This window comes from Narcine bancroftii, chromosome 6, assembly GCF_036971445.1.
Source record: "Narcine bancroftii isolate sNarBan1 chromosome 6, sNarBan1.hap1, whole genome shotgun sequence".
NCBI lineage: Eukaryota > Metazoa > Chordata > Chondrichthyes > Torpediniformes > Narcinidae > Narcine > Narcine bancroftii.
This window is the reverse complement of record NC_091474.1, coordinates 227,571,445-227,596,515: the sequence shown is the minus strand read 5'-3', so window position 1 is coordinate 227,596,515 and position 25,071 is coordinate 227,571,445. Positions and strand designations below refer to the sequence as shown.

The window sequence follows — 25,071 nt, the reverse complement described above, 5'->3', positions numbered from 1 at the left end:
CAGGATTACTTAAAGATTGAGAAGGATTAAAAGGGAAAGAATTAATGAAGGAATAAAAGAAAGAAAGAGTGAGAGTGACAGAGATTGGAAAGAAAAGAGAGAGAGTATGAGAGATATAAAATAGAGAAAGAGTGAGTGAGAGAAAGAAAGCAAGAGTGCATCAAAGTAGGTTGAGAAATAGAATGAGGCATAATGTGAAAGAATGAGAAGAATTAAAGGAGAATGAATGATGGAATGAAAGGAAGAGAGAAAGAAAGAGAAAAAAGATATAGAGAAAGAGAGAGAGAGAGAAGCAGAATAGAAGAAAAATGGGTTGGTAGTGAGAGGCAAAAGCCTACGGCACCTGGTATTCCCAGGCGGTCTCCCATCCAAGTACTGACCAGGACTGAGCCTGCTTAGCTTCCGAGATCAGACGAGATCGGGCGTTTTCAGGCTAGTATGGCCGAAGGCAGCAGGTGTCTGCTTCTGACAACACTTAACCAATTCACCAGCACACACACATGTGCCACTGCACACGCAGGACAAATAAGACAAGCAAAACATTTCAATAGAGCCAATCCAAGAGGAAGAGAAAGAGAAGTGAGGCAGAGAGCGACCGAGAGAGAGAGAGACAGAGAGAGATAGAGAAGTGAGTGACAGAGCGACAGTGAGTGAGTGAGTATGAGTGAAAGAATGACAAAGACAGAAAGAGAATGAATGAAAGGAAGAGAAAGAAAGAAAGAAAGTGAGACAGATAGATAAATCGAAAGAAAGAAAAATGGGTGGGTGCTGAAAGCCAAAAGCCTACAGCACATGGTATTCCCAGGCGCTCTCCCATCCAAGTACTGACCAGGCCTGAGCCTGGTAAGCTTCCGAGATCAGACGAGATCGGGCGTTTTCAGGCTAGTATGGCCGTAGGCGGCAGGTGTCTACTTCCGACAACACTTAACCAATTCACCAGCACACACACATGTGCCTCTGCACACGCAGGACAAATAAGACAAGCAAAACATTTCAATAGATCCAATCCAAGAGGAAGAGAAAGAGAAGTGAGGCAGAGAGCGACCGAGGGAGAGAGAGAGCGAGTGAAAGACAGAGAGAGACAGAGCAACAGTGAGTGAGAGAGATAAAAGTAAAGAGATAGTGTGACAGATAGAAAATAGAGAAAAAGTGAGTGAGAGAAGAAAGTAAGAGGGTGTGAAAGTAGATCAAAGCAAGAGATAGAATGATGCAGGATTACTTAAAGAATTAGAAGGATTAAAAGGGAAAGAATTAATGAAGGAATAAAAGAAAGAAAGAGTGAGAGTGACAGAGATTGGAAAGAAAAGAGAGAGAGTATGAGAGATATAAAATAGAGAAAGAGTGAGTGAGAGAAAGAAAGCAAGAGTGCATCAAAGTAGGTTGAGAAATAGAATGAGGCATAATGTGAAAGAATGAGAAGAATTAAAGGAGAATGAATGATGGAATGAAAGGAAGAGAGAAAGAAAGAGAAAAAAGATATAGAGAAAGAGAGAGAGAGAGAAGCAGAATAGAAGAAAAATGGGTTGGTAGTGAGAGGCAAAAGCCTACGGCACCTGGTATTCCCAGGCGGTCTCCCATCCAAGTACTGACCAGGCCTGAGCCTGCTTAGCTTCCGAGATCAGACGAGATCGGGCGTTTTCAGGCTAGTATGGCCGTAGGCAGCAGATGTCTGCTTCTGACAACACTTAACCAATTCACCAGCACACACACATGTTTCACTGCACACGCAGGACAAATAAGACAAGCAAAACATTTCAATAGAGCCAATCCAAGAGGAAGAGAAAGAGAAGTGAGGCAGAGAGCGACCGAGAGAGAGAGAGACAGAGAGAGATAGAGAAGTGAGTGACAGAGCGACAGTGAGTGAGTGAGTATGAGTGAAAGAATGACAAAGACAGAAAGAGAATGAATGAAAGGAAGAGAAAGAAAGAAAGTGAGACAGATAGATAAATCGAAAGAAAGAAAAATGGGTGGGTGCTGAAAGCCAAAAGCCTACAGCACATGGTATTCCCAGGCGCTCTCCCATCCAAGTACTGACCAGGCCTGAGCCTGGTAAGCTTCCGAGATCAGACGAGATCGGGCGTTTTCAGGCTAGTATGGCCGTAGGCGGCAGGTGTCTACTTCTGACAACATTTAACCAATTCACCAGCACACACACATGTGCCGCTGCACACGCAGGACAAATAAGACAAGCAAAACATTTCAATAGATCCAATCCAAGAGGAAGAGAAAGAGAAGTGAGGCAGAGAGCGACCGAGAGAGAGAGAGACAGAGAGAGATAGAGAAGTGAGTGACAGAGCGACAGTGAGTGAGTGAGTATGAGTGAAAGAATGACAAAGACAGAAAGAGAATGAATGAAAGGAAGAGAAAGAAAGAAAGAAAGTGAGACAGATAGATAAATCGAAAGAAAGAAAAATGGGTGGGTGCTGAAAGCCAAAAGCCTACAGCACATGGTATTCCCAGGCGCTCTCCCATCCAAGTACTGACCAGGCCTGAGCCTGGTAAGCTTCCGAGATCAGACGAGATCGGGCGTTTTCAGGCTAGTATGGCCGTAGGCGGCAGGTGTCTACTTCTGACAACACTTAACCAATTCACCAGCACACACACATGTGCCGCTGCACACGCAGGACAAATAAGACAAGCAAAACATTTCAATAGATCCAATCCAAGAGGAAGAGAAAGAGAAGTGAGGCAGAGAGCGACCGAGGGAGAGAGAGAGCGAGTGAAAGACAGAGAGAGACAGAGCAACAGTGAGTGAGAGAGATAAAAGTAAAGAGATAGTGTGACAGATAGAAAATAGAGAAAAAGTGAGTGAGAGAAGAAAGTAAGAGGGTGTGAAAGTAGATCAAAGCAAGAGATAGAATGATGCAGGATTACTTAAAGAATTAGAAGGATTAAAAGGGAAAGAATTAATGAAGGAATAAAAGAAAGAAAGAGTGAGAGTGACAGAGATTGGAAAGAAAAGAGAGAGAGTATGAGAGATATAAAATAGAGAAAGAGTGAGTGAGAGAAAGAAAGCAAGAGTGCATCAAAGTAGGTTGAGAAATAGAATGAGGCATAATGTGAAAGAATGAGAAGAATTAAAGGAGAATGAATGATGGAATGAAAGGAAGAGAGAAAGAAAGAGAAAAAAGATATAGAGAAAGAGAGAGAGAGAGAAGCAGAATAGAAGAAAAATGGGTTGGTAGTGAGAGGCAAAAGCCTACGGCACCTGGTATTCCCAGGCGGTCTCCCATCCAAGTACTGACCAGGCCTGAGCCTGCTTAGCTTCCGAGATCAGACGAGATCGGGCGTTTTCAGGCTTGTATGACCGGAGGCAGCAGATGTCTGCTTCTGACAACACTTAACCAATTCACCAGCACACACACATGTGCCACTGCACACGCAGGACAAATAAGACAAGCAAAACATTTCAATAGAGCCAATCCAAGAGGAAGAGAAAGAGAAGTGAGGCAGAGAGCGACCGAGAGAGAGAGAGACAGAGAGAGATAGAGAAGTGAGTGACAGAGCGACAGTGAGTGAGTGAGTATGAGTGAAAGAATGACAAAGACAGAAAGAGAATGAATGAAAGGAAGAGAAAGAAAGAAAGAAAGTGAGACAGATAGATAAATCGAAAGAAAGAAAAATGGGTGGGTGCTGAAAGCCAAAAGCCTACAGCACATGGTATTCCCAGGCGCTCTCCCATCCAAGTACTGACCAGGCCTGAGCCTGGTAAGCTTCCGAGATCAGACGAGATCGGGCGTTTTCAGGCTAGTATGGCCGTAGGCGGCAGGTGTCTACTTCCGACAACACTTAACCAATTCACCAGCACACACACATGTGCCGCTGCACACGCAGGACAAATAAGACAAGCAAAACATTTCAATAGATCCAATCCAAGAGGAAGAGAAAGAGAAGTGAGGCAGAGAGCGACCGTGGGAGAGAGAGAGCGAGTGAAAGACAGAGAGAGACAGAGCAACAGTGAGTGAGAGAGAGAAAAGTAAAGAGAGAGTGTGACAGATAGAAAATAGAGCAAAAGTGAGTGAGACAAGAAAGTAAGAGAGTGTGAAAGTAGATTAAAGAAAGAGATAGAATGATGCAGGATTACTTAAAGAATGAGAAGGATTAAAAGGGAAAGTATTAATGAAGGAATAAAAGAAAGAAAGAGTGAGAGTGACAGAGAGAGGAAAGAAAAGAGAGAGAGTATGAGAGATATAAAATAGAGAAAGAGTGAGTGAGAGAAGAAAGCAAGAGTGCATCAAAGTAGGTTGAGAAATAGAATGAGGCATAATGTGAAAGAATGAGAAGGATTAAAGGAGAATGAATGATGGAATGAAAGGAAGAGAGAAAGAAAGAGAAAAAAGATAGAGAAAGAGAGAGAGAGAGAAGCAGAATAGAAGAAAAATGGGTTGGTAGTGAGAGGCAAAAGCCTACGGCACCTGGTATTCCCAGGCGGTCTCCCATCCAAGTACTGACCAGGACTGAGCGTGCTTAGCTTCCGAGATCAGACGAGATCGGGCGTTTTCAGGCTAGTATGGCCGTAGGCGGCAGGTGCCTGCTTCTGACACCCCTTAACCAACTCACCAGCACACACACATATGCCACTGCACACTCAGGAACAATACAACAAATAAGACAAGCAAAACATTTCAATATAGACAGTCCTAGAGATAGAGAAGTGAAGCAGAGAGCGACAGAGGGAGAGAGAGAGCGAGTGAAAAACAGAGAAAGACAGAGCAACAGTGATTGAGAGAGATAAAAGTAAAGAGAGAGTGTGACAGATAGAAAATAGAGAAAAAGTGAGTGAGAGAAGAAAGTAAGAGGGTGTGAAAGTAGATCAAAGCAAGAGATAGAATGATGCAGGATTACTTAAAGAATGAGAAGGATTAAAAGGGAAAGAATTAATGAAGGAATAAAAGAAAGAAAGAGTGAGAGTGACAGAGAGAGGAAAGAAAAGAGAGAGAGTATGAGAGATATAAAATAGAGAAAGAGTGAGTGAGAGAAAGAAAGCAAGAGTGCATCAAAGTAGGTTGAGAAATAGAATGAGGCATAATGTGAAAGAATGAGAAGAATTAAAGGAGAATGAATGATGGAATGAAAGGAAGAGAGAAAGAAAGAGAAAAAAGATATAGAGAAAGAGAGAGAGAGAGAAGCAGAATAGAAGAAAAATGGGTTGGTAGTGAGAGGCAAAAGCCTACGGCACCTGGTATTCCCAGGCGGTCTCCCATCCAAGTACTGACCAGGCCTGAGCGTGCTTAGCTTCCGAGATCAGACGAGATCGGGCGTTTTCAGGCTAGTATGGCCGTAGGCGGCAGGTGTCTGCTTCTGACAACACTTAACCAATTCACCAGCACACACACATGTGCCACTGCACACGCAGGACAAATAAGACAAGCAAAACATTTCAATAGAGCCAATCCAAGAGGAAGAGAAAGAGAAGTGAGGCAGAGAGCGACCGAGAGAGCGAGAGAGAGAGAGACAGAGAGAGATAGAGAAGTGAGTGACAGAGCGACAGTGAGTGAGTGAGTATGAGTGAAAGAATGACAAAGACTGAAAGAGAATGAATGAAAGGAAGAGAAAGAAAGAAAGAAAGTGAGACAGATAGATAAATCGAAAGAAAGAAAAATGGGTGGGTGCTGAAAGCCAAAAACCTACGGCACCTGGTCTTCCCAGACGCTCTCCCATCCAAGTACCGACCAGGCCTGAGCCTGGTAAGCTTCCGAGATCAGACGAGATCGGGCGTTTTCAGTCTAGTACGGCCGTAGGCAGCAGGTGCCTGCTTCTGACACCCCTTAACCAACTCACCAGCACACACACATATGCCACTGCACACTCAGGAACAATACAACAAATAAGACAAGCAAAACATTTCAATAGAGCCAATCCGAGAGGAGGAGAGAGAGAAGTGAGGCAGAGAGCGACCGATGGAGAGAGAGAGCGAGTGAAAGACAGAGAGAGACAGAGCAACAGTGAGTGAGAGAGAGAAAAGTAAAGAGAGAGTGTGACAGATAGAAAATAGAGCAAAAGTGAGTGAGAGAAGAAAGTAAGAGAGTGTAAAAGTAGATAAAAGAAAGAGATAGAATGATGCAGGATTACTTGAAGAATGAGAAGAATACTTTCACATATGCCCATTGTCTCTATTCACTCTTATACCTCTTTTAACGCATACATATCAATTGTGGTCGTTTTTACCCTCCTTACCCGTCTTCATCCCTCAGTCTATTTTTGTCTTTACCCACATACATATCACTAGTCCGGCCTTAGGCAGCAGGTGCCTGCTTCCAACAACACTTAACCAATTCACAAGCACACACACATGTACCGCTGCACACTCAGGACAAATAAGACAAGCAAAACATTTCAATAGAGCCAATCCAAGAGGAAGAGAAAGAGAAGTGAGGCAGAGAGCGACCGAGGGAGTGAGAGAGAGAGACAGAGAGAGAGAGAGCGATTGACAGAGAGATAGAGAAGTGAGTGACAGAGCGACAGTGAGTGAGTGAGAATGAGTGAAAGAATGAGAAAGACTGAAAGAGAATGAATGAAAGGAAGAGAAAGAAAGAAAGAAAGAAAGTGAGACAGATAGATAAATCGAAAGAAAGAAAAATAGGTGGGTGGTGAAAGCCAAAAGCCTACGGCACATGGTATTCCCAGGCGCTCTCCCATCCAAGTACTGACCAGGCCTGAGCCTGGTAAGCTTCCGAGATCAGACGAGATCAGGCGTTTTCAGTCTAGTACAGCTGTAGGCAGCAGGTGGCTGCTTCTGACAACACTTAACCAATTCACCAGCACACACACATATGCCACTGCACAGTCAGGAACAATACAACAAATAAGACAAGCAAAACATTTCAATAGAGCCAATCCAAGAGGAAGAGAAAGAGAAGTGAGGCAGAGAGCGACCGAGGGAGCGAGAGAGAGAGACAGAGAGAGAGAGAGATAGAGAAGTGAGTGACAGAGCGACAGTGAGTGAGTGAGTATGAGTGAAAGAATGAGAAAGACTGAAAGAGAATGAATGGAAGAGAAAGAAAGAAAGGAAGTGAGACAGATAGATAAATCGAAAGAAAGGAAAATGGGTGGGTGCTGAAAGCCAAAAGCCTACGGCACATGGTATTCCCAGGCGCTCTCCCATCCATTACTGACCAGGCCTGAGCCTGCTTAGCTTCCGAGATCATACGAGATCGGGCGTTTTCAGTCTAGTCCAGCCGTAGGCAGCAGGTGCCTGCTTCCAACAACACTTAACCAATTCACAAGCACACACACATGTGCCGCTGCACACTCAGGACTAATAAGACAAGCAAAACATTTCAATAGAGCCAATCCAAGAGGAAGAGAATGAGAAGTGAGGCAGAGAGCAACAGAGGGAGCGAGAGAGAGAGAGAGAGAGAGAGAGAGAGATAGAGAAGTGAGTGACAGAGCGACAATGAGTGAGTGAGTATGAGTGAAAGAATGAGAAAGACTGAAAGAGAATGAATGAATGGAGGAATGAAAGGAAGAGAAAGAAAGAAAGAAAGAAAGTGAGACAAATAGATAAATCGAAAGAAAGAAAAATGGGTGGGTGCTGAAAGCCAAAAGCCTATGGCACCTGGTATTCCCAGGCGCTCTCCCATCCAAGTACCGACCAGGCCTGAGCCTGGTAAGCTTCCGATATCAGACGAGATCGGGCGTTTTCAGTCTAGTACGGCCGTAGGCAGCAGGTGCCTGCTTCTGACACCCCTTAACCAACTCACCAGCACACACACATATGCCACTGCACACTCAGGAACAATACAACAAATAAGACAAGCAAAACATTTCAATATAGACAGTCCTAGAGAGAGAGAAGTGAAGCAGAGAGCGACAGAGGGAGAGAGAGAGCGAGTGAAAAACAGAGAAAGACAGAGCAACAGTGATTGAGAGAGATAAAAGTAAAGAGATAGTGTGACAGATAGAAAATAGAGAAAAAGTGAGTGAGACAAGAAAGTAAGAGAGTGTGAAAGTAGATTAAAGAAAGAGATAGAATGATGCAGGATTACTTAAAGAATGAGAAGGATTAAAAGGGAAAGTATTAATGAAGGAATAAAAGAAAGAAAGAGTGAGAGTGACAGAGAGAGGAAAGAAAAGAGAGAGAGTATGAGAGATATAAAATAGAGAAAGAGTGAGTGAGAGAAGAAAGCAAGAGTGCATCAAAGTAGGTTGAGAAATAGAATGAGGCATAATGTGAAAGAATGAGAAGGATTAAAGGAGAATGAATGATGGAATGAAAGGAAGAGAGAAAGAAAGAGAAAAAAGATATAGAGAAAGAGAGAGAGAGAGAAGCAGAATAGAAGAAAAATGGGTTGGTAGTGAGAGGCAAAAGCCTACGGCACCTGGTATTCCCAGGCGGTCTCCCATCCAAGTACTGACCAGGACTGAGCGTGCTTAGCTTCCGAGATCAGACGAGATCGGGCGTTTTCAGGCTAGTATGGCCGTAGGCGGCAGGTGCCTGCTTCTGACACCCCTTAACCAACTCACCAGCACACACACATATGCCACTGCACACTCAGGAACAATACAACAAATAAGACAAGCAAAACATTTCAATATAGACAGTCCTAGAGAGAGAGAAGTGAAGCAGAGAGCGACAGAGGGAGAGAGAGAGTGAGTGAAAAACAGAGAGAGACAGAGCAACAGTGATTGAGAGAGATAAAAGTAAAGAGAGAGTGTGACAGATAGAAAATAGAGAAAAAGTGAGTGAGAGAAGAAAGTAAGAGAGTGTGAAAGTAGATCAAAGCAAGAGATAGAATGATGCAGGATTACTTAAAGATTGAGAAGGATTAAAAGGGAAAGAATTAATGAAGGAATAAAAGAAAGAAAGAGTGAGAGTGACAGAGATTGGAAAGAAAAGAGAGAGAGTATGAGAGATATAAAATAGAGAAAGAGTGAGTGAGAGAAAGAAAGCAAGAGTGCATCAAAGTAGGTTGAGAAATAGAATGAGGCATAATGTGAAAGAATGAGAAGAATTAAAGGAGAATGAATGATGGAATGAAAGGAAGAGAGAAAGAAAGAGAAAAAAGATATAGAGAAAGAGAGAGAGAGAGAAGCAGAATAGAAGAAAAATGGGTTGGTAGTGAGAGGCAAAAGCCTACGGCACCTGGTATTCCCAGGCGGTCTCCCATCTAAGTACTGACCAGGCCTGAGCCTGCTTAGCTTCCGAGATCAGACGAGATCGGGCGTTTTCAGGCTAGTATGGCCGTAGGCGGCAGGTGTCTGCTTCTGACAACACTTAACCAATTCACCAGCACACACACATGGCCGCTGCACACGCAGGACAAATGAGACAAGCAAAACATTTCAATAGAGCCAATCCAAGAGGAAGAGAAAGAGAAGTGAGGCAGAGAGCGACCGAGGGAGCGAGAGAGAGAGACAGAGAGAGAGAGATAGAGAAGTGAGTGACAGAGCGACAGTGAGTGAGTGAGTATGAGTGAAAGAATGAGAAAGACTGAAAGAGAATGAATGAAAGGAAGAGAAAGAAAGAAAGAAAGTGAGACAGATAGATAAATCGAAAGAAAGAAAAATGGGTGGGTGCTGAAAGCCAAAAGCCTACGGCACCTGGTATTCCCAGGCGCTCTCCCATCCAAGTACTGACCAGGCCTGAGCCTGCTTAGCTTCCGAGATCAGACGAGATCGGGCGTTTTCAGGCTAGTATGGCCGTAGGCGGCAGGTGTCTACTTCTGACAACACTTAACCAATTCACCAGCACACACACATGTGCCGCTGCACACGCAGGACAAATAAGACAAGCAAAACATTTCAATAGATCCAATCCAAGAGGAAGAGAAAGAGAAGTGAGGCAGAGAGCGACCGAGGGAGAGAGAGAGCGAGTGAAAGACAGAGAGAGACAGAGCAACAGTGAGTGAGAGAGATAAAAGTAAAGAGATAGTGTGACAGATAGAAAATAGAGAAAAAGTGAGTGAGAGAAGAAAGTAAGAGGGTGTGAAAGTAGATCAAAGCAAGAGATAGAATGATGGAGGATTACTTAAAGAATGAGAAGGATTAAAAGGGAAAGTATTAATGAAGGAATAAAAGAAAGAAAGAGTGAGAGTGACAGAGAGAGGAAAGAAAAGAGAGAGGGTATGAGAGATATAAAATAGAGAAAGAGTGAGTGAGAGAAGAAAGCAAGAGTGCATCAAAGTAGGTTGAGAAATAGAATGAGGCATAATGTGAAAGAATGAGAAGGATTAAAGGAGAATGAATGATGGAATGAAAGGAAGAGAGAAAGAAAGAGAAAAAAGATATAGAGAAAGAGAGAGAGAGAGAAGCAGAATAGAAGAAAAATGGGTTGGTAGTGAGAGGCAAAAGCCTACGGCACCTGGTATTCCCAGGCGGTCTCCCATCCAAGTACTGACCAGGACTGAGCGTGCTTAGCTTCCGAGATCAGACGAGATCGGGCGTTTTCAGGCTAGTATGGCCGTAGGCGGCAGGTGTCTGCTTCTGACAACACTTAACCAATTCACCAGCACACACACATGGCCGCTGCACACGCAGGACAAATGAGACAAGCAAAACATTTCAATAGAGGCAATCCAAGAGGAAGAGAAAGAGAAGTGAGGCACAGAGCGACCGAGGGAGCGAGAGAGAGAGACAGAGAGAGAGAGAGAAGTGAGTGACAGAGCGACAGTGAGTGAGTGAGTATGAGTGAAAGAATGACAAAGACTGAAAGAGAATGAATGAAAGGAAGAGAAAGAAAGAAAGAAAGTGAGACAGATAGATAAATCGAAAGAAAGAAAAATGGGTGGGTGCTGAAAGCCAAAAGCCTATGGCACCTGGTATTCCCAGGCGCTCTCCCATACAAGTACCGACCAGGCCTGAGCCTGGTAAGCTTCCGAGATCAGACGAGATCGGGCGTTTTCAGGCTAGTATGGCCATAGGCGGCAGGTGTCTGCTTCTGACAACACTTAACCAATTCACCAGCACACACACATGTGCCGCTGCACACGCAGGACAAATAAGACAAGCAAAACATTTCAATAGATCCAATCCAAGAGGAAGAGAAAGAGAAGTGAGGCAGAGAGCGACCGAGGGAGCGAGAGAGAGAGACAGAGAGAGAGAGTGATAGAGAAGTGAGTGACAGAGCGACAGTGAGTGAGTGAGTATGAGTGAAAGAATGAGAAAGACTGAAAGAGAATGAATGAAAGGAAGAGAAAGAAAGAAAGAAAGTGAGACAGATAGATAAATCGAAAGAAAGAAAAATGGGTGGGTGCTGAAAGCCAAAAGCCTATGGCACCTGGTATTCCCAGGCGCTCTCCCATCCAAGTACCGACCAGGCCTGAGCCTGGTAAGCTTCCGAGATCAAACGAGATCGGGCGTTTTCAGGCTAGTATGGCCGTAGGCGGCAGCTGTCTGCTTCTGACAACACTTAACCAATTCACCAGAACACACACATGGCCGCTGCACACGCAGGACAAATGAGACAAGCAAAACATTTCAATAGAGCCAATCCAAGAGGAAGAGAAAAAGAAGTGAGGCAGAGAGCGACCGAGGGAGCGAGAGAGAGAGACAGAGAGAGATAGAGAAGTGAGTGACAGAGCGACAGTGAGTGAGTGAGTATGAGTGAAAGAATGACAAAGACTGAAAGAGAATGAATGAAAGGAAGAGAAAGAAAGAAAAAAGTGAGACAGATAGATAAATCGAAAGAAAGAAAAATGGGTGGGTGCTGAAAGCCAAAAGCCTACAGCACATGGTATTCCCAGGCGCTCTCCCATCCAAGTACTGACCAGGCCTGAGCCTGGTAAGCTTCCGAGATCAGACGAGATCGGGCGTTTTCAGGCTAGTATGGCCGTAGGCGGCAGGTGTCTACTTCTGACAACACTTAACCAATTCACCAGCACACACACATGTGCCGCTGCACACGCAGGACAAATAAGACAAGCAAAACATTTCAATAGATCCAATCCAAGAGGAAGAGAAAGAGAAGTGAGGCAGAGAGCGACCGAGGGAGAGAGAGAGCGAGTGAAAGACAGAGAGAGACAGAGCAACAGTGAGTGAGAGAGATAAAAGTAAAGAGATAGTGTGACAGATAGAAAATAGAGAAAAAGTGAGTGAGAGAAGAAAGTAAGAGGGTGTGAAAGTAGATCAAAGCAAGAGATAGAATGATGCAGGATTACTTAAAGAATGAGAAGGATTAAAAGGGAAAGTATTAATGAAGGAATAAAAGAAAGAAAGAGTGAGAGTGACAGAGAGAGGAAAGAAAAGAGAGAGGGTATGAGAGATATAAAATAGAGAAAGAGTGAGTGAGAGAAGAAAGCAAGAGTGCATCAAAGTAGGTTGAGAAATAGAATGAGGCATAATGTGAAAGAATGAGAAGGATTAAAGGAGAATGAATGATGGAATGAAAGGAAGAGAGAAAGAAAGAGAAAAAAGATATAGAGAAAGAGAGAGAGAGAGAAGCAGAATAGAAGAAAAATGGGTTGGTAGTGAGAGGCAAAAGCCTACGGCACCTGGTATTCCCAGGCGGTCTCCCATCCAAGTACTGACCAGGACTGAGCGTGCTTAGCTTCCGAGATCAGACGAGATCGGGCATTTTCAGGCTAGTATGGCCGTAGGCGGCAGGTGCCTGCTTCTGACACCCCTTAACCAACTCACCAGCACACACACATATGCCACTGCACACTCAGGAACAATACAACAAATAAGACAAGCAAAACATTTCAATATAGACAGTCCTAGAGAGAGAGAAGTGAAGCAGAGAGCGACAGAGGGAGAGAGAGAGCGAGTGAAAAACAGAGAAAGACAGAGCAACAGTGATTGAGAGAGATAAAAGTAAAGAGAGAGTGTGACAGATAGAAAATAGAGAAAAAGTGAGTGAGAGAAGAAAGTAAGAGGGTGTGAAAGTAGATCAAAGCAAGAGATAGAATGATGCAGGATTACTTAAAGAATGAGAAGGATTAAAAGGGAAAGAATTAATGAAGGAATAAAAGAAAGAAAGAGTGAGAGTGACAGAGAGAGGAAAGAAAAGAGAGAGAGTATGAGAGATATAAAATAGAGAAAGAGTGAGTGAGAGAAAGAAAGCAAGAGTGCATCAAAGTAGGTTGAGAAATAGAATGAGGCATAATGTGAAAGAATGAGAAGAATTAAAGGAGAATGAATGATGGAATGAAAGGAAGAGAGAAAGAAAGAGAAAAAAGATATAGAGAAAGAGAGAGAGAGAGAAGCAGAATAGAAGAAAAATGGGTTGGTAGTGAGAGGCAAAAGCCTACGGCACCTGGTATTCCCAGGCGGTCTCCCATCCAAGTACTGACCAGGCCTGAGCGTGCTTAGCTTCCGAGATCAGACGAGATCGGGCGTTTTCAGGCTAGTATGGCCGTAGGCGGCAGGTGTCTGCTTCTGACAACACTTAACCAATTCACCAGCACACACACATGTGCCACTGCACACGCAGGACAAATAAGACAAGCAAAACATTTCAATAGAGCCAATCCAAGAGGAAGAGAAAGAGAAGTGAGGCAGAGAGCGACCGAGAGAGCGAGAGAGAGAGAGACAGAGAGAGATAGAGAAGTGAGTGACAGAGCGACAGTGAGTGAGTGAGTATGAGTGAAAGAATGACAAAGACTGAAAGAGAATGAATGAAAGGAAGAGAAAGAAAGAAAGAAAGTGAGACAGATAGATAAATCGAAAGAAAGAAAAATGGGTGGGTGCTGAAAGCCAAAAACCTACGGCACCTGGTCTTCCCAGACGCTCTCCCATCCAAGTACCGACCAGGCCTGAGCCTGGTAAGCTTCCGAGATCAGACGAGATCGGGCGTTTTCAGTCTAGTACGGCCGTAGGCAGCAGGTGCCTGCTTCTGACACCCCTTAACCAACTCACCAGCACACACACATATGCCACTGCACACTCAGGAACAATACAACAAATAAGACAAGCAAAACATTTCAATAGAGCCAATCCGAGAGGAGGAGAGAGAGAAGTGAGGCAGAGAGCGACCGATGGAGAGAGAGAGCGAGTGAAAGACAGAGAGAGACAGAGCAACAGTGAGTGAGAGAGAGAAAAGTAAAGAGAGAGTGTGACAGATAGAAAATAGAGCAAAAGTGAGTGAGAGAAGAAAGTAAGAGAGTGTAAAAGTAGATAAAAGAAAGAGATAGAATGATGCAGGATTACTTGAAGAATGAGAAGAATACTTTCACATATGCCCATTGTCTCTATTCACTCTTATACCTCTTTTCCCGCATACATATCAATTGTGGTCGTTTTTACCCTCCTTACCCGTCTTCATCCCTCAGTCTATTTTTGTCTTTACCCACATACATATCACTAGTCCGGCCTTAGGCAGCAGGTGCCTGCTTCCAACAACACTTAACCAATTCACAAGCACACACACATGTACCGCTGCACACTCAGGACAAATAAGACAAGCAAAACATTTCAATAGAGCCAATCCAAGAGGAAGAGAAAGAGAAGTGAGGCAGAGAGCGACCGAGGGAGTGAGAGAGAGAGACAGAGAGAGAGAGAGCGATTGACAGAGAGATAGAGAAGTGAGTGACAGAGCGACAGTGAGTGAGTGAGAATGAGTGAAAGAATGAGAAAGACTGAAAGAGAATGAATGAAAGGAAGAGAAAGAAAGAAAGAAAGAAAGTGAGACAGATAGATAAATCGAAAGAAAGAAAAATAGGTGGGTGGTGAAAGCCAAAAGCCTACGGCACATGGTATTCCCAGGCGCTCTCCCATCCAAGTACTGACCAGGCCTGAGCCTGGTAAGCTTCCGAGATCAGACGAGATCAGGCGTTTTCAGTCTAGTACAGCTGTAGGCAGCAGGTGGCTGCTTCTGACAACACTTAACCAATTCACCAGCACACACACATATGCCACTGCACACTCAGGAACAATACAACAAATAAGACAAGCAAAACATTTCAATAGAGCCAATCCAAGAGGAAGAGAAAGAGAAGTGAGGCAGAGAGCGACCGAGGGAGCGAGAGAGAGAGACAGAGAGAGAGAGAGATAGAGAAGTGAGTGACAGAGCGACAGTGAGTGAGTGAGTATGAGTGAAAGAATGAGAAAGACTGAAAGAGAATGAATGGAAGAGAAAGAAAGAAAGGAAGTGAGACAGATAGATAAATCGAAAGAAAGGAAAATGGGTGGGTGCTGAAAGCCAAAAGCCTACGGCACATGGTATTCCCAGGCGCTCTCCCATCCATTACTGACCAGGCCTGAGCCTGCTTAGCTTCCGAGATCATACGAGATCGGGCGTTTTCAGTCTAGTCCAGCCGTAGGCAGCAGGTGCCTGCTTCCAACAACACTTAACCAATTCACAAGCACACACACATGTGCCGCTGCACACTCAGGACTAATAAGACAAGGAAAACATTTCAATAGAGCCAATCCAAGAGGAAGAGAATGAGAAGTGAGGCAGAGAGCAACAGAGGGAGCGAGAGAGAGAGAGAGAGAGAGAGAGAGAGATAGAGAAGTGAGTGACAGAGCGACAATGAGTGAGTGAGTATGAGTGAAAGAATGAGAAAGACTGAAAGAGAATGAATGAATGGAGGAATGAAAGGAAGAGAAAGAAAGAAAGAAAGAAAGTGAGACAAATAGATAAATCGAAAGAAAGAAAAATGGGTGGGTGCTGAAAGCCAAAAGCCTATGGCACCTGGTATTCCCAGGCGCTCTCCCATCCAAGTACCGACCAGGCCTGAGCCTGGTAAGCTTCCGAGATCAGACGAGATCGGGCGTTTTCAGTCTAGTACGGCCGTAGGCAGCAGGTGCCTGCTTCTGACACCCCTTAACCAACTCACCAGCACACACACATATGCCACTGCACACTCAGGAACAATACAACAAATAAGACAAGCAAAACATTTCAATATAGACAGTCCTAGAGAGAGAGAAGTGAAGCAGAGAGCGACAGAGGGAGAGAGAGAGCGAGTGAAAAACAGAGAAAGACAGAGCAACAGTGATTGAGAGAGATAAAAGTAAAGAGAGAGTGTGACAGATAGAAAATAGAGAAAAAGTGAGTGAGAGAAGAAAGTAAGAGGGTGTGAAAGTAGATCAAAGCAAGAGATAGAATGATGCAGGATTACTTAAAGAATGAGAAGGATTAAAAGGGAAAGAATTAAGGAAGGAATAAAAGAAAGAAAGAGTGAGAGTGACAGAGAGAGGAAAGAAAAGAGAGAGAGTATGAGAGATATAAAATAGAGAAAGAGTGAGTGAGAGAAAGAAAGCAAGAGTGCATCAAAGTAGGTTGAGAAATAGAATGAGGCATAATGTGAAAGAATGAGAAGAATTAAAGGAGAATGAATGATGGAATGAAAGGAAGAGAGAAAGAAAGAGAAAAAAGATATAGAGAAAGAGAGAGAGAGAGAAGCAGAATAGAAGAAAAATGGGTTGGTAGTGAGAGGCAAAAGCCTACGGCACCTGGTATTCCCAGGCGGTCTCCCATCCAAGTACTGACCAGGCCTGAGCCTGCTTAGCTTCCGAGATCAGACGAGATCGGGCGTTTTCAGGCTAGTATGGCCGTAGGCGGCAGGTGTCTACTTCTGACAACACTTAACCAATTCACCAGCACACACACATGTGCCGCTGCACACGCAGGACAAATAAGACAAGCAAAACATTTCAATAGATCCAATCCAAGAGGAAGAGAAAGAGAAGTGAGGCAGAGAGCGACCGAGGGAGAGAGAGAGCGAGTGAAAGACAGAGAGAGACAGAGCAACAGTGAGTGAGAGAGATAAAAGTAAAGAGATAGTGTGACAGATAGAAAATAGAGAAAAAGTGAGTGAGAGAAGAAAGTAAGAGGGTGTGAAAGTAGATCAAAGCAAGAGATAGAATGATGCAGGATTACTTAAAGAATGAGAAGGATTAAAAGGGAAAGAATTAATGAAGGAATAAAAGAAAGAAAGAGTGAGAGTGACAGAGATTGGAAAGAAAAGAGAGAGAGTATGAGAGATATAAAATAGAGAAAGAGTGAGTGAGAGAAAGAAAGCAAGAGTGCATCAAAGTAGGTTGAGAAATAGAATGAGGCATAATGTGAAAGAATGAGAAGAATTAAAGGAGAATGAATGATGGAATGAAAGGAAGAGAGAAAGAAAGAGAAAAAAGATATAGAGAAAGAGAGAGAGAGAGAAGCAGAATAGAAGAAAAATGGGTTGGTAGTGAGAGGCAAAAGCCTACGGCACCTGGTATTCCCAGGCGGTCTCCCATCTAAGTACTGACCAGGCCTGAGCCTGCTTAGCTTCCGAGATCAGACGAGATCGGGCGTTTTCAGGCTAGTATGGCCGTAGGCGGCAGGTGTCTGCTTCTGACAACACTTAACCAATTCACCAGCACACACACATGGCCGCTGCACACGCAGGACAAATGAGACAAGCAAAACATTTCAATAGAGCCAATCCAAGAGGAAGAGAAAGAGAAGTGAGGCAGAGAGCGACCGAGGGAGCGAGAGAGAGACACAGAGAGAGAGAGATAGAGAAGTGAGTGACAGAGCGACAGTGAGTGAGTGAGTATGAGTGAAAGAATGAGAAAGACTGAAAGAGAATGAATGAAAGGAAGAGAAAGAAAGAAAGAAAGTGAGACAGATAGATAAATCGAAAGAAAGAAAAATGGGTGGGTGCTGAAAGCCAAAAGCCTACGGCACCTGGTATTCCCAGGCGCTCTCCCATCCAAGTACCGACCAGGCCTGAGCCTGGTAAGCTTCCGAGATCAGACGAGATCGGGCGTTTTCAGTCTAGTACGGCCGTAGGCAGCAGGTGCCTGCTTCTGACACCCCTTAACCAACTCACCAGCACACACACATATGCCACTGCACACTCAGGAACAATACAACAAATAAGACAAGCAAAATATTTCAATAGAGCCAATCCGAGAGGAGGAGAGAGAGAAGTGAGGCAGAGAGCGACCGAGGGAGAGAGAGAGCGAGTGAAAGACAGAGAGAGACAGAGCAACAGTGAGTGAGAGAGAGAAAAGCAAAGAGAGAGTGTGACAGATAGAAAATAGAGCAAAAGTGAGTGAGACAAGAAAGTAAGAGAGTGTGAAAGTAGATTAAAGAAAGAGATAGAATGATGCAGGATTACTTAAAGAATGAGAAGGATTAAAAGGGAAAGTATTAATGAAGGAATAAAAGAAAGAAAGAGTGAGAGTGACAGAGAGAGGAAAGAAAAGAGAGAGGGTATGAGAGATATAAAATAGAGAAAGAGTGAGTGAGAGAAGAAAGCAAGAGTGCATCAAAGTAGGTTGAGAAATAGAATGAGGCATAATGTGAAAGAATGAGAAGGATTAAAGGAGAATGAATGATGGAATGAAAGGAAGAGAGAAAGAAAGAGAAAAAAGATATAGAGAAAGAGAGAGAGAGAGAAGCAGAATAGAAGAAAAATGGGTTGGTAGTGAGAGGCAAAAGCCTACGGCACCTGGTATTCCCAGGCGGTCTCCCATCCAAGTACTGACCAGGACTGAGCGTGCTTAGCTTCCGAGATCAGACGAGATCGGGCGTTTTCAGGCTAGTATGGCCGTAGGCGGCAGGTGCCTGCTTCTGACACCCCTTAACCAACTCACCAGCACACACACATATGCCACTGCACACTCAGGAACAATACAACAAATAAGACAAGCAAAACATTTCAATATAGACAGTCCTAGAGAGAGAGAAGTGAAGCAGAGAGCGACAGAGGGAGAGAGAGAGTGAGTGAAAAACAGAGAGAGACAGAGCAACAGTGATTGAGAGAGATAAAAGTAAAGAGAGAGTGTGACAGATAGAAAATAGAGAAAAAGTGAGTGAGAGAAGAAAGTAAGAGAGTGTGAAAGTAGATCAAAGCAAGAGATAGAATGATGCAGGATTACTTAAAGATTGAGAAGGATTAAAAGGGAAAGAATTAATGAAGGAATAAAAGAAAGAAAGAGTGAGAGTGACAGAGATTGGAAAGAAAAGAGAGAGAGTATGAGAGATATAAAATAGAGAAAGAGTGAGTGAGAGAAAGAAAGCAAGAGTGCATCAAAGTAGGTTGAGAAATAGAATGAGGCATAATGTGAAAGAATGAGAAGAATTAAAGGAGAATGAATGATGGAATGAAAGGAAGAGAGAAAGAAAGAGAAAAAAGATATAGAGAAAGAGAGAGAGAGAGAAGCAGAATAGAAGAAAAATAGGTTGGTAGTGAGAGGCAAAAGCCTACGGCACCTGGTATTCCCAGGCGGTCTCCCATCCAAGTACTGACCAGGCCTGAGCATGCTTAGCTTCCGAGATCAGACGAGATCGGGCGTTTTCAGGCTAGTATGGCCGTAGGCAGCAGGTGTCTGCTTCTGACAACACTTAACCAATTCACCAGCACACACACATGTGCCGCTGCACACGCAGGAGAAATGAGACAAGCAAAACATTTCAATAGAGCCAATCCAAGAGGAAGAGAAAGAGAAGTGAGGCAGAGAGCGACCGAGGGAGCGAGAGAGAGAGACAGAGAGAGAGAGATAGAGAAGTGAGTGACAGAGCGACAGTGAGTGAGTGAGTATGAGTGAAAGAATGAGAAAGACTGAAAGAGAATGAATGAAAGGAAGAGAAAGAAAGAAAGAAAGTGAGACAGATAGATAAATCGAAAGAAAGAAAAATGGGTGGGTGCTGAAAGCCAAAAGCCTATGGCACCTGGTATTCCCAGGCGCTCTCCCATCCAAGTACCGACCAGGCCTGAGCCTGGTAAGCTTCCGAGATCAGACGAGATCGGGCGTTTTCAGTCTAGTACGGCCGTAGGCAGCAGGTGCCTGCTTCTGACACCCCTTAACCAACTCACCAGCACACACACATATGCCACTGCACACTCAGGAACAATACAACAAATAAGACAAGCAAAACATTTCAATAGAGCCAATCCGAGAGGAGGAGAGAGAGAAGTGAGGCAGAGAGCGACCGAGGGAGAGAGAGAGCGAGTGAAAGACAGAGAGAGACAGAGCAACAGTGAGTGAGAGAGAGAAAAGTAAAGAGATAGTGTGACAGATAGAAAATAGAGCAAAAGTGAGTGAGACAAGAAAGTTAGAGAGTGTGAAAGTAGATTAAAGAAAGAGATAGAATGATGCAGGATTACTTAAAGAATGAGAAGGATTAAAAGGGAAAGTATTAATGAAGGAATAAAAGAAAGAAAGAGTGAGAGTGACAGAGAGAGGAAAGAAAAGAGAGAGAGTATGAGAGATATAAAATAGAGAAAGAGTGAGTGAGAGAAGAAAGCAAGAGTGCATCAAAGTAGGTTGAGAAATAGAATGAGGCATAATGTGAAAGAATGAGAAGGATTAAAGGAGAATGAATGATGGAATGAAAGGAAGAGAGAAAGAAAGAGAAAAAAGATATAGAGAAAGAGAGAGAGAGAGAAGCAGAATAGAAGAAAAATGGGTTGGTAGTGAGAGGCAAAAGCCTACGGCACCTGGTATTCCCAGGCGGTCTCCCATCCAAGTACTGACCAGGACTGAGCGTGCTTAGCTTCCGAGATCAGACGAGATCGGGCGTTTTCAGGCTAGTATGGCCGTAGGCGGCAGGTGCCTGCTTCTGACACCCCTTAACCAACTCACCAGCACACACACATATGCCACTGCACACTCAGTAACAATACAACAAATAAGACAAGCAAAACATTTCAATATAGACAGTCCTAGAGAGAGAGAAGTGAAGCAGAGAGCGACAGAGGGAGAGAGAGAGTGAGTGAAAAACAGAGAGAGACAGAGCAACAGTGATTGAGAGAGATAAAAGTAAAGAGAGAGTGTGACAGATAGAAAATAGAGAAAAAGTGAGTGAGAGAAGAAAGTAAGAGAGTGTGAAAGTAGATCAAAGCAAGAGATAGAATGATGCAGGATTACTTAAAGATTGAGAAGGATTAAAAGGGAAAGAATTAATGAAGGAATAAAAGAAAGAAAGAGTGAGAGTGACAGAGATTGGAAAGAAAAGAGAGAGAGTATGAGAGATATAAAATAGAGAAAGAGTGAGTGAGAGAAAGAAAGCAAGAGTGCATCAAAGTAGGTTGAGAAATAGAATGAGGCATAATGTGAAAGAATGAGAAGAATTAAAGGAGAATGAATGATGGAATGAAAGGAAGAGAGAAAGAAAGAGAAAAAAGATATAGAGAAAGAGAGAGAGAGAGAAGCAGAATAGAAGAAAAATGGGTTGGTAGTGAGAGGCAAAAGCCTACGGCACCTGGTATTCCCAGGCGGTCTCCCATCCAAGTACTGACCAGGACTGAGCCTGCTTAGCTTCCGAGATCAGACGAGATCGGGCGTTTTCAGGCTAGTATGGCCGAAGGCGGCAGGTGTCTACTTCTGACAACACTTAACCAATTCACCAGCACACACACATGTGCCGCTGCACACGCAGGACAAATAAGACAAGCAAAACATTTCAATAGATCCAATCCAAGAGGAAGAGAAAGAGAAGTGAGGCAGAGAGCGACCGAGGGAGAGAGAGAGCGAGTGAAAGACAGAGAGAGACAGAGCAACAGTGAGTGAGAGAGATAAAAGTAAAGAGATAGTGTGACAGATAGAAAATAGAGAAAAAGTGAGTGAGAGAAGAAAGTAAGAGGGTGTGAAAGTAGATCAAAGCAAGAGATAGAATGATGCAGGATTACTTAAAGAATGAGAAGGATTAAAAGGGAAAGAATTAATGAAGGAATAAAAGAAAGAAAGAGTGAGAGTGACAGAGATTGGAAAGAAAAGAGAGAGAGTATGAGAGATATAAAATAGAGAAAGAGTGAGTGAGAGAAAGAAAGCAAGAGTGCATCAAAGTAGGTTGAGAAATAGAATGAGGCATAATGTGAAAGAATGAGAAGAATTAAAGGAGAATGAATGATGGAATGAAAGGAAGAGAGAAAGAAAGAGAAAAAAGATATAGAGAAAGAGAGAGAGAGAGAGAAGCAGAATAGAAGAAAAATGGGTTGGTAGTGAGAGGCAAAAGCCTACGGCACCTGGTATTCCCAGGCGGTCTCCCATCCAAGTACTGACCAGGCCTGAGCCTGCTTAGCTTCCGAGATCAGACGAGATCGGGGGTTTTCAGGCTAGTATGGCCGTAGGCAGCAGGTGTCTGCTTCTGACAACACTTAACCAATTCACCAGCACACACACATGTGCCACTGCACACGCAGGACAAATGAGACAAGCAAAACATTTCAATAGAGCCAATCCAAGAGGAAGAGAAAGAGAAGTGAGGCAGAGAGCGACCGAGAGAGAGAGAGAGACAGAGAGAGATAGAGAAGTGAGTGACAGAGCGACAGTGAGTGAGTGAGTATGAGTGAAAGAATGACAAAGACAGAAAGAGAATGAATGAAAGGAAGAGAAAGAAAGAAAGAAAGTGAGACAGATAGATAAATCGAAAGAAAGAAAAATGGGTGGGTGCTGAAGCCAAAAGCCTACAGCACATGGTATTCCCAGGCGCTCTCCCATCCAAGTACTGACCAGGCCTGAGCCTGCTTAGCTTCCGAGATCAGACGAGATCGGGCGTTTTCAGGCTAGTATGGCCGTAGGCGGCAGGTGTCTACTTCTGACAACACTTAACCAATTCACCAGCACACACACATGTGCCGCTGCACACGCAGGACAAATAAGACAAGCAAAACATTTCAATAGATCCAATCCAAGAGGAAGAGAAAGAGAAGTGAGGCAGAGAGCGACCGAGGGAGAGAGAGAGCGAGTGAAAGACAGAGAGAGACAGAGCAACAGTGAGTGAGAGAGATAAAAGTAAAGAGATAGTGTGACAGATAGAAAATAGAGAAAAAGTGAGTGAGAGAAGAAAGTAAGAGGGTGTGAAAGTAGATCAAAGCAAGAGATAGAATGATGGAGGATTACTTAAAGAATGAGAAGGATTAAAAGGGAAAGTATTAATGAAGGAATAAAAGAAAGAAAGAGTGAGAGTGACAGAGAGAGGAAAGAAAAGAGAGAGGGTATGAGAGATATAAAATAGAGAAAGAGTGAGTGAGAGAAGAAAGCAAGAGTGCATCAAAGTAGGTTGAGAAATAGAATGAGGCATAATGTGAAAGAATGAGAAGGATTAAAGGAGAATGAATGATGGAATGAAAGGAAGAGAGAAAGAAAGAGAAAAAAGATATAGAGAAAGAGAGAGAGAGAGAAGCAGAATAGAAGAAAAATGGATTGGTAGTGAGAGGCAAAAGCCTACGGCACCTGGTATTCCCAGGCGGTCTCCCATCCAAGTACTGACCAGGACTGAGCGTGCTTAGCTTCCGAGATCAGACGAGATCGGGCGTTTTCAGGCTAGTATGGCCGTAGGCGGCAGGTGTCTGCTTCTGACAACACTTAACCAATTCACCAGCACACACACATGGCCGCTGCACACGCAGGACAAATGAGACAAGCAAAACATTTCAATAGAGGCAATCCAAGAGGAAGAGAAAGAGAAGTGAGGCACAGAGCGACCGAGGGAGCGAGAGAGAGAGACAGAGAGAGAGAGAGAAGTGAGTGACAGAGCGACAGTGAGTGAGTGAGTATGAGTGAAAGAATGACAAAGACTGAAAGAGAATGAATGAAAGGAAGAGAAAGAAAGAAAGAAAGTGAGACAGATAGATAAATCGAAAGAAAGAAAAATGGGTGGGTGCTGAAAGCCAAAAGCCTATGGCACCTGGTATTCCCAGGCGCTCTCCCATACAAGTACCGACCAGGCCTGAGCCTGGTAAGCTTCCGAGATCAGACGAGATCGGGCGTTTTCAGGCTAGTATGGCCATAGGCGGCAGGTGTCTGCTTCTGACAACACTTAACCAATTCACCAGCACACACACATGTGCCGCTGCACACGCAGGACAAATAAGACAAGCAAAACATTTCAATAGATCCAATCCAAGAGGAAGAGAAAGAGAAGTGAGGCAGAGAGCGACCGAGGGAGCGAGAGAGAGAGACAGAGAGAGAGAGAGATAGAGAAGTGAGTGACAGAGCGACAGTGAGTGAGTGAGTATGAGTGAAAGAATGAGAAAGACTGAAAGAGAATGAATGAAAGGAAGAGAAAGAAAGAAAGAAAGTGAGACAGATAGATAAATCGAAAGAAAGAAAAATGGGTGGGTGCTGAAAGCCAAAAGCCTACGGCACCTGGTATTCCCAGGCGCTCTCCCATCCAAGTACCGACCAGGCCTGAGCCTGGTAAGCTTCCGAGATCAGACGAGATCGGGCGTTTTCAGTCTAGTACGGCCGTAGGCAGCAGGTGCCTGCTTCTGACACCCCTTAACCAACTCACCAGCACACACACATATGCCACTGCACACTCAGGAACAATACAACAAATAAGACAAGCAAAATATTTCAATAGAGCCAATCCGAGAGGAGGAGAGAGAGAAGTGAGGCAGAGAGCGACCGAGGGAGAGAGAGAGCGAGTGAAAGACAGAGAGAGACAGAGCAACAGTGAGTGAGAGAGAGAAAAGTAAAGAGAGAGTGTGACAGATAGAAAATAGAGCAAAAGTGAGTGAGACAAGAAAGTAAGAGAGTGTGAAAGTAGATTAAAGAAAGAGATAGAATGATGCAGGATTACTTAAAGAATGAGAAGGATTAAAAGGGAAAGTATTAATGAAGGAATAAAAGAAAGAAAGAGTGAGAGTGACAGAGAGAGGAAAGAAAAGAGAGAAAGTATGAGAGATATAAAATAGAGAAAGAGTGAGTGAGAGAAGAAAGCAAGAGTGCATCAAAGTAGGTTGAGAAATAGAATGAGGCATAATGTGAAAGAATGAGAAGGATTAAAGGAGAATGAATGATGGAATGAAAGGAAGAGAGAAAGAAAGAGAAAAAAGATATAGAGAAAGAGAGAGAGAGAGAAGCAGAATAGAAGAAAAATGGGTTGGTAGTGAGAGGCAAAAGCCTACGGCACCTGGTATTCCCAGGCGGTCTCCCATCCAAGTACTGACCAGGCCTGAGCGTGCTTAGCTTCCGAGATCAGACGAGATCGGGCGTTTTCAGGCTAGTATGGCCGTAGGCGGCAGGTGTCTGCTTCTGACAACACTTAACCAATTCACCAGCACACACACATGTGCCACTGCACACGCAGGACAAATAAGACAAGCAAAACATTTCAATAGAGCCAATCCAAGAGGAAGAGAAAGAGAAGTGAGGCAGAGAGCGACCGAGAGAGCGAGAGAGAGAGAGACAGAGAGAGATAGAGAAGTGAGTGACAGAGCGACAGTGAGTGAGTGAGTATGAGTG

General features: G+C 43.9%; 21 non-coding genes and 19 pseudogenes across 21 annotated transcripts; all 40 read right to left on the bottom strand.

Annotated features, from left to right (window-relative positions):
- Positions 1-331: 331 nt before the first annotated feature.
- On the bottom strand, positions 332-450 carry LOC138737887 (5S ribosomal RNA). The gene has a single exon (XR_011341317.1). It is a non-coding gene; the product is annotated as a 5S ribosomal RNA (ribosomal RNA).
- A 330-nt stretch (positions 451-780) lies between these two features.
- LOC138738112 (5S ribosomal RNA) lies at positions 781-899 on the bottom strand (annotated as a pseudogene).
- A 642-nt stretch (positions 900-1,541) lies between these two features.
- LOC138737939 (5S ribosomal RNA) lies at positions 1,542-1,660 on the bottom strand. The gene has a single exon (XR_011341368.1). It is a non-coding gene; the product is annotated as a 5S ribosomal RNA (ribosomal RNA).
- A 326-nt stretch (positions 1,661-1,986) lies between these two features.
- Positions 1,987-2,105, bottom strand: LOC138738110 (5S ribosomal RNA; annotated as a pseudogene).
- A 330-nt stretch (positions 2,106-2,435) lies between these two features.
- LOC138738109 (5S ribosomal RNA) lies at positions 2,436-2,554 on the bottom strand (annotated as a pseudogene).
- A 642-nt stretch (positions 2,555-3,196) lies between these two features.
- Positions 3,197-3,315, bottom strand: LOC138738013 (5S ribosomal RNA). Its single transcript, XR_011341443.1, has one exon. It is a non-coding gene; the product is annotated as a 5S ribosomal RNA (ribosomal RNA).
- Positions 3,316-3,645: 330 nt separating this feature from the next.
- Positions 3,646-3,764, bottom strand: LOC138738108 (5S ribosomal RNA; annotated as a pseudogene).
- A 639-nt stretch (positions 3,765-4,403) lies between these two features.
- On the bottom strand, positions 4,404-4,522 carry LOC138737954 (5S ribosomal RNA). The gene has a single exon (XR_011341383.1). It is a non-coding gene; the product is annotated as a 5S ribosomal RNA (ribosomal RNA).
- A 645-nt stretch (positions 4,523-5,167) lies between these two features.
- LOC138737854 (5S ribosomal RNA) lies at positions 5,168-5,286 on the bottom strand. The gene has a single exon (XR_011341284.1). It is a non-coding gene; the product is annotated as a 5S ribosomal RNA (ribosomal RNA).
- A 338-nt stretch (positions 5,287-5,624) lies between these two features.
- On the bottom strand, positions 5,625-5,743 carry LOC138738227 (5S ribosomal RNA; annotated as a pseudogene).
- An 859-nt stretch (positions 5,744-6,602) lies between these two features.
- On the bottom strand, positions 6,603-6,721 carry LOC138738297 (5S ribosomal RNA; annotated as a pseudogene).
- Positions 6,722-7,068: 347 nt separating this feature from the next.
- LOC138738319 (5S ribosomal RNA) lies at positions 7,069-7,186 on the bottom strand (annotated as a pseudogene).
- A 360-nt stretch (positions 7,187-7,546) lies between these two features.
- LOC138738279 (5S ribosomal RNA) lies at positions 7,547-7,665 on the bottom strand (annotated as a pseudogene).
- A 644-nt stretch (positions 7,666-8,309) lies between these two features.
- LOC138737953 (5S ribosomal RNA) lies at positions 8,310-8,428 on the bottom strand. The gene has a single exon (XR_011341382.1). It is a non-coding gene; the product is annotated as a 5S ribosomal RNA (ribosomal RNA).
- Positions 8,429-9,073: 645 nt separating this feature from the next.
- Positions 9,074-9,192, bottom strand: LOC138738248 (5S ribosomal RNA). Its single transcript, XR_011341500.1, has one exon. It is a non-coding gene; the product is annotated as a 5S ribosomal RNA (ribosomal RNA).
- Positions 9,193-9,531: 339 nt separating this feature from the next.
- Positions 9,532-9,650, bottom strand: LOC138737879 (5S ribosomal RNA). Its single transcript, XR_011341309.1, has one exon. It is a non-coding gene; the product is annotated as a 5S ribosomal RNA (ribosomal RNA).
- Positions 9,651-10,291: 641 nt separating this feature from the next.
- On the bottom strand, positions 10,292-10,410 carry LOC138737952 (5S ribosomal RNA). Its single transcript, XR_011341381.1, has one exon. It is a non-coding gene; the product is annotated as a 5S ribosomal RNA (ribosomal RNA).
- Positions 10,411-10,745: 335 nt separating this feature from the next.
- Positions 10,746-10,864, bottom strand: LOC138738156 (5S ribosomal RNA; annotated as a pseudogene).
- A 342-nt stretch (positions 10,865-11,206) lies between these two features.
- On the bottom strand, positions 11,207-11,325 carry LOC138738168 (5S ribosomal RNA; annotated as a pseudogene).
- Positions 11,326-11,659: 334 nt separating this feature from the next.
- LOC138738107 (5S ribosomal RNA) lies at positions 11,660-11,778 on the bottom strand (annotated as a pseudogene).
- Positions 11,779-12,419: 641 nt separating this feature from the next.
- Positions 12,420-12,538, bottom strand: LOC138737998 (5S ribosomal RNA). Its single transcript, XR_011341428.1, has one exon. It is a non-coding gene; the product is annotated as a 5S ribosomal RNA (ribosomal RNA).
- Positions 12,539-13,183: 645 nt separating this feature from the next.
- LOC138737853 (5S ribosomal RNA) lies at positions 13,184-13,302 on the bottom strand. The gene has a single exon (XR_011341283.1). It is a non-coding gene; the product is annotated as a 5S ribosomal RNA (ribosomal RNA).
- Positions 13,303-13,640: 338 nt separating this feature from the next.
- LOC138738224 (5S ribosomal RNA) lies at positions 13,641-13,759 on the bottom strand (annotated as a pseudogene).
- An 859-nt stretch (positions 13,760-14,618) lies between these two features.
- Positions 14,619-14,737, bottom strand: LOC138738296 (5S ribosomal RNA; annotated as a pseudogene).
- A 347-nt stretch (positions 14,738-15,084) lies between these two features.
- On the bottom strand, positions 15,085-15,202 carry LOC138738318 (5S ribosomal RNA; annotated as a pseudogene).
- A 360-nt stretch (positions 15,203-15,562) lies between these two features.
- On the bottom strand, positions 15,563-15,681 carry LOC138738249 (5S ribosomal RNA; annotated as a pseudogene).
- Positions 15,682-16,326: 645 nt separating this feature from the next.
- LOC138737927 (5S ribosomal RNA) lies at positions 16,327-16,445 on the bottom strand. Its single transcript, XR_011341356.1, has one exon. It is a non-coding gene; the product is annotated as a 5S ribosomal RNA (ribosomal RNA).
- A 642-nt stretch (positions 16,446-17,087) lies between these two features.
- Positions 17,088-17,206, bottom strand: LOC138738237 (5S ribosomal RNA). The gene has a single exon (XR_011341499.1). It is a non-coding gene; the product is annotated as a 5S ribosomal RNA (ribosomal RNA).
- Positions 17,207-17,545: 339 nt separating this feature from the next.
- On the bottom strand, positions 17,546-17,664 carry LOC138738200 (5S ribosomal RNA; annotated as a pseudogene).
- A 650-nt stretch (positions 17,665-18,314) lies between these two features.
- Positions 18,315-18,433, bottom strand: LOC138737950 (5S ribosomal RNA). The gene has a single exon (XR_011341379.1). It is a non-coding gene; the product is annotated as a 5S ribosomal RNA (ribosomal RNA).
- A 645-nt stretch (positions 18,434-19,078) lies between these two features.
- LOC138737867 (5S ribosomal RNA) lies at positions 19,079-19,197 on the bottom strand. The gene has a single exon (XR_011341297.1). It is a non-coding gene; the product is annotated as a 5S ribosomal RNA (ribosomal RNA).
- Positions 19,198-19,537: 340 nt separating this feature from the next.
- LOC138738247 (5S ribosomal RNA) lies at positions 19,538-19,656 on the bottom strand (annotated as a pseudogene).
- Positions 19,657-20,306: 650 nt separating this feature from the next.
- Positions 20,307-20,425, bottom strand: LOC138737949 (5S ribosomal RNA). The gene has a single exon (XR_011341378.1). It is a non-coding gene; the product is annotated as a 5S ribosomal RNA (ribosomal RNA).
- A 645-nt stretch (positions 20,426-21,070) lies between these two features.
- Positions 21,071-21,189, bottom strand: LOC138737886 (5S ribosomal RNA). The gene has a single exon (XR_011341316.1). It is a non-coding gene; the product is annotated as a 5S ribosomal RNA (ribosomal RNA).
- A 644-nt stretch (positions 21,190-21,833) lies between these two features.
- On the bottom strand, positions 21,834-21,952 carry LOC138738316 (5S ribosomal RNA). Its single transcript, XR_011341507.1, has one exon. It is a non-coding gene; the product is annotated as a 5S ribosomal RNA (ribosomal RNA).
- A 331-nt stretch (positions 21,953-22,283) lies between these two features.
- On the bottom strand, positions 22,284-22,402 carry LOC138738020 (5S ribosomal RNA). The gene has a single exon (XR_011341450.1). It is a non-coding gene; the product is annotated as a 5S ribosomal RNA (ribosomal RNA).
- Positions 22,403-23,043: 641 nt separating this feature from the next.
- On the bottom strand, positions 23,044-23,162 carry LOC138737948 (5S ribosomal RNA). Its single transcript, XR_011341377.1, has one exon. It is a non-coding gene; the product is annotated as a 5S ribosomal RNA (ribosomal RNA).
- Positions 23,163-23,497: 335 nt separating this feature from the next.
- Positions 23,498-23,616, bottom strand: LOC138738154 (5S ribosomal RNA; annotated as a pseudogene).
- Positions 23,617-23,958: 342 nt separating this feature from the next.
- LOC138738198 (5S ribosomal RNA) lies at positions 23,959-24,077 on the bottom strand (annotated as a pseudogene).
- A 650-nt stretch (positions 24,078-24,727) lies between these two features.
- On the bottom strand, positions 24,728-24,846 carry LOC138737852 (5S ribosomal RNA). Its single transcript, XR_011341282.1, has one exon. It is a non-coding gene; the product is annotated as a 5S ribosomal RNA (ribosomal RNA).
- Positions 24,847-25,071: the final 225 nt, after the last annotated feature.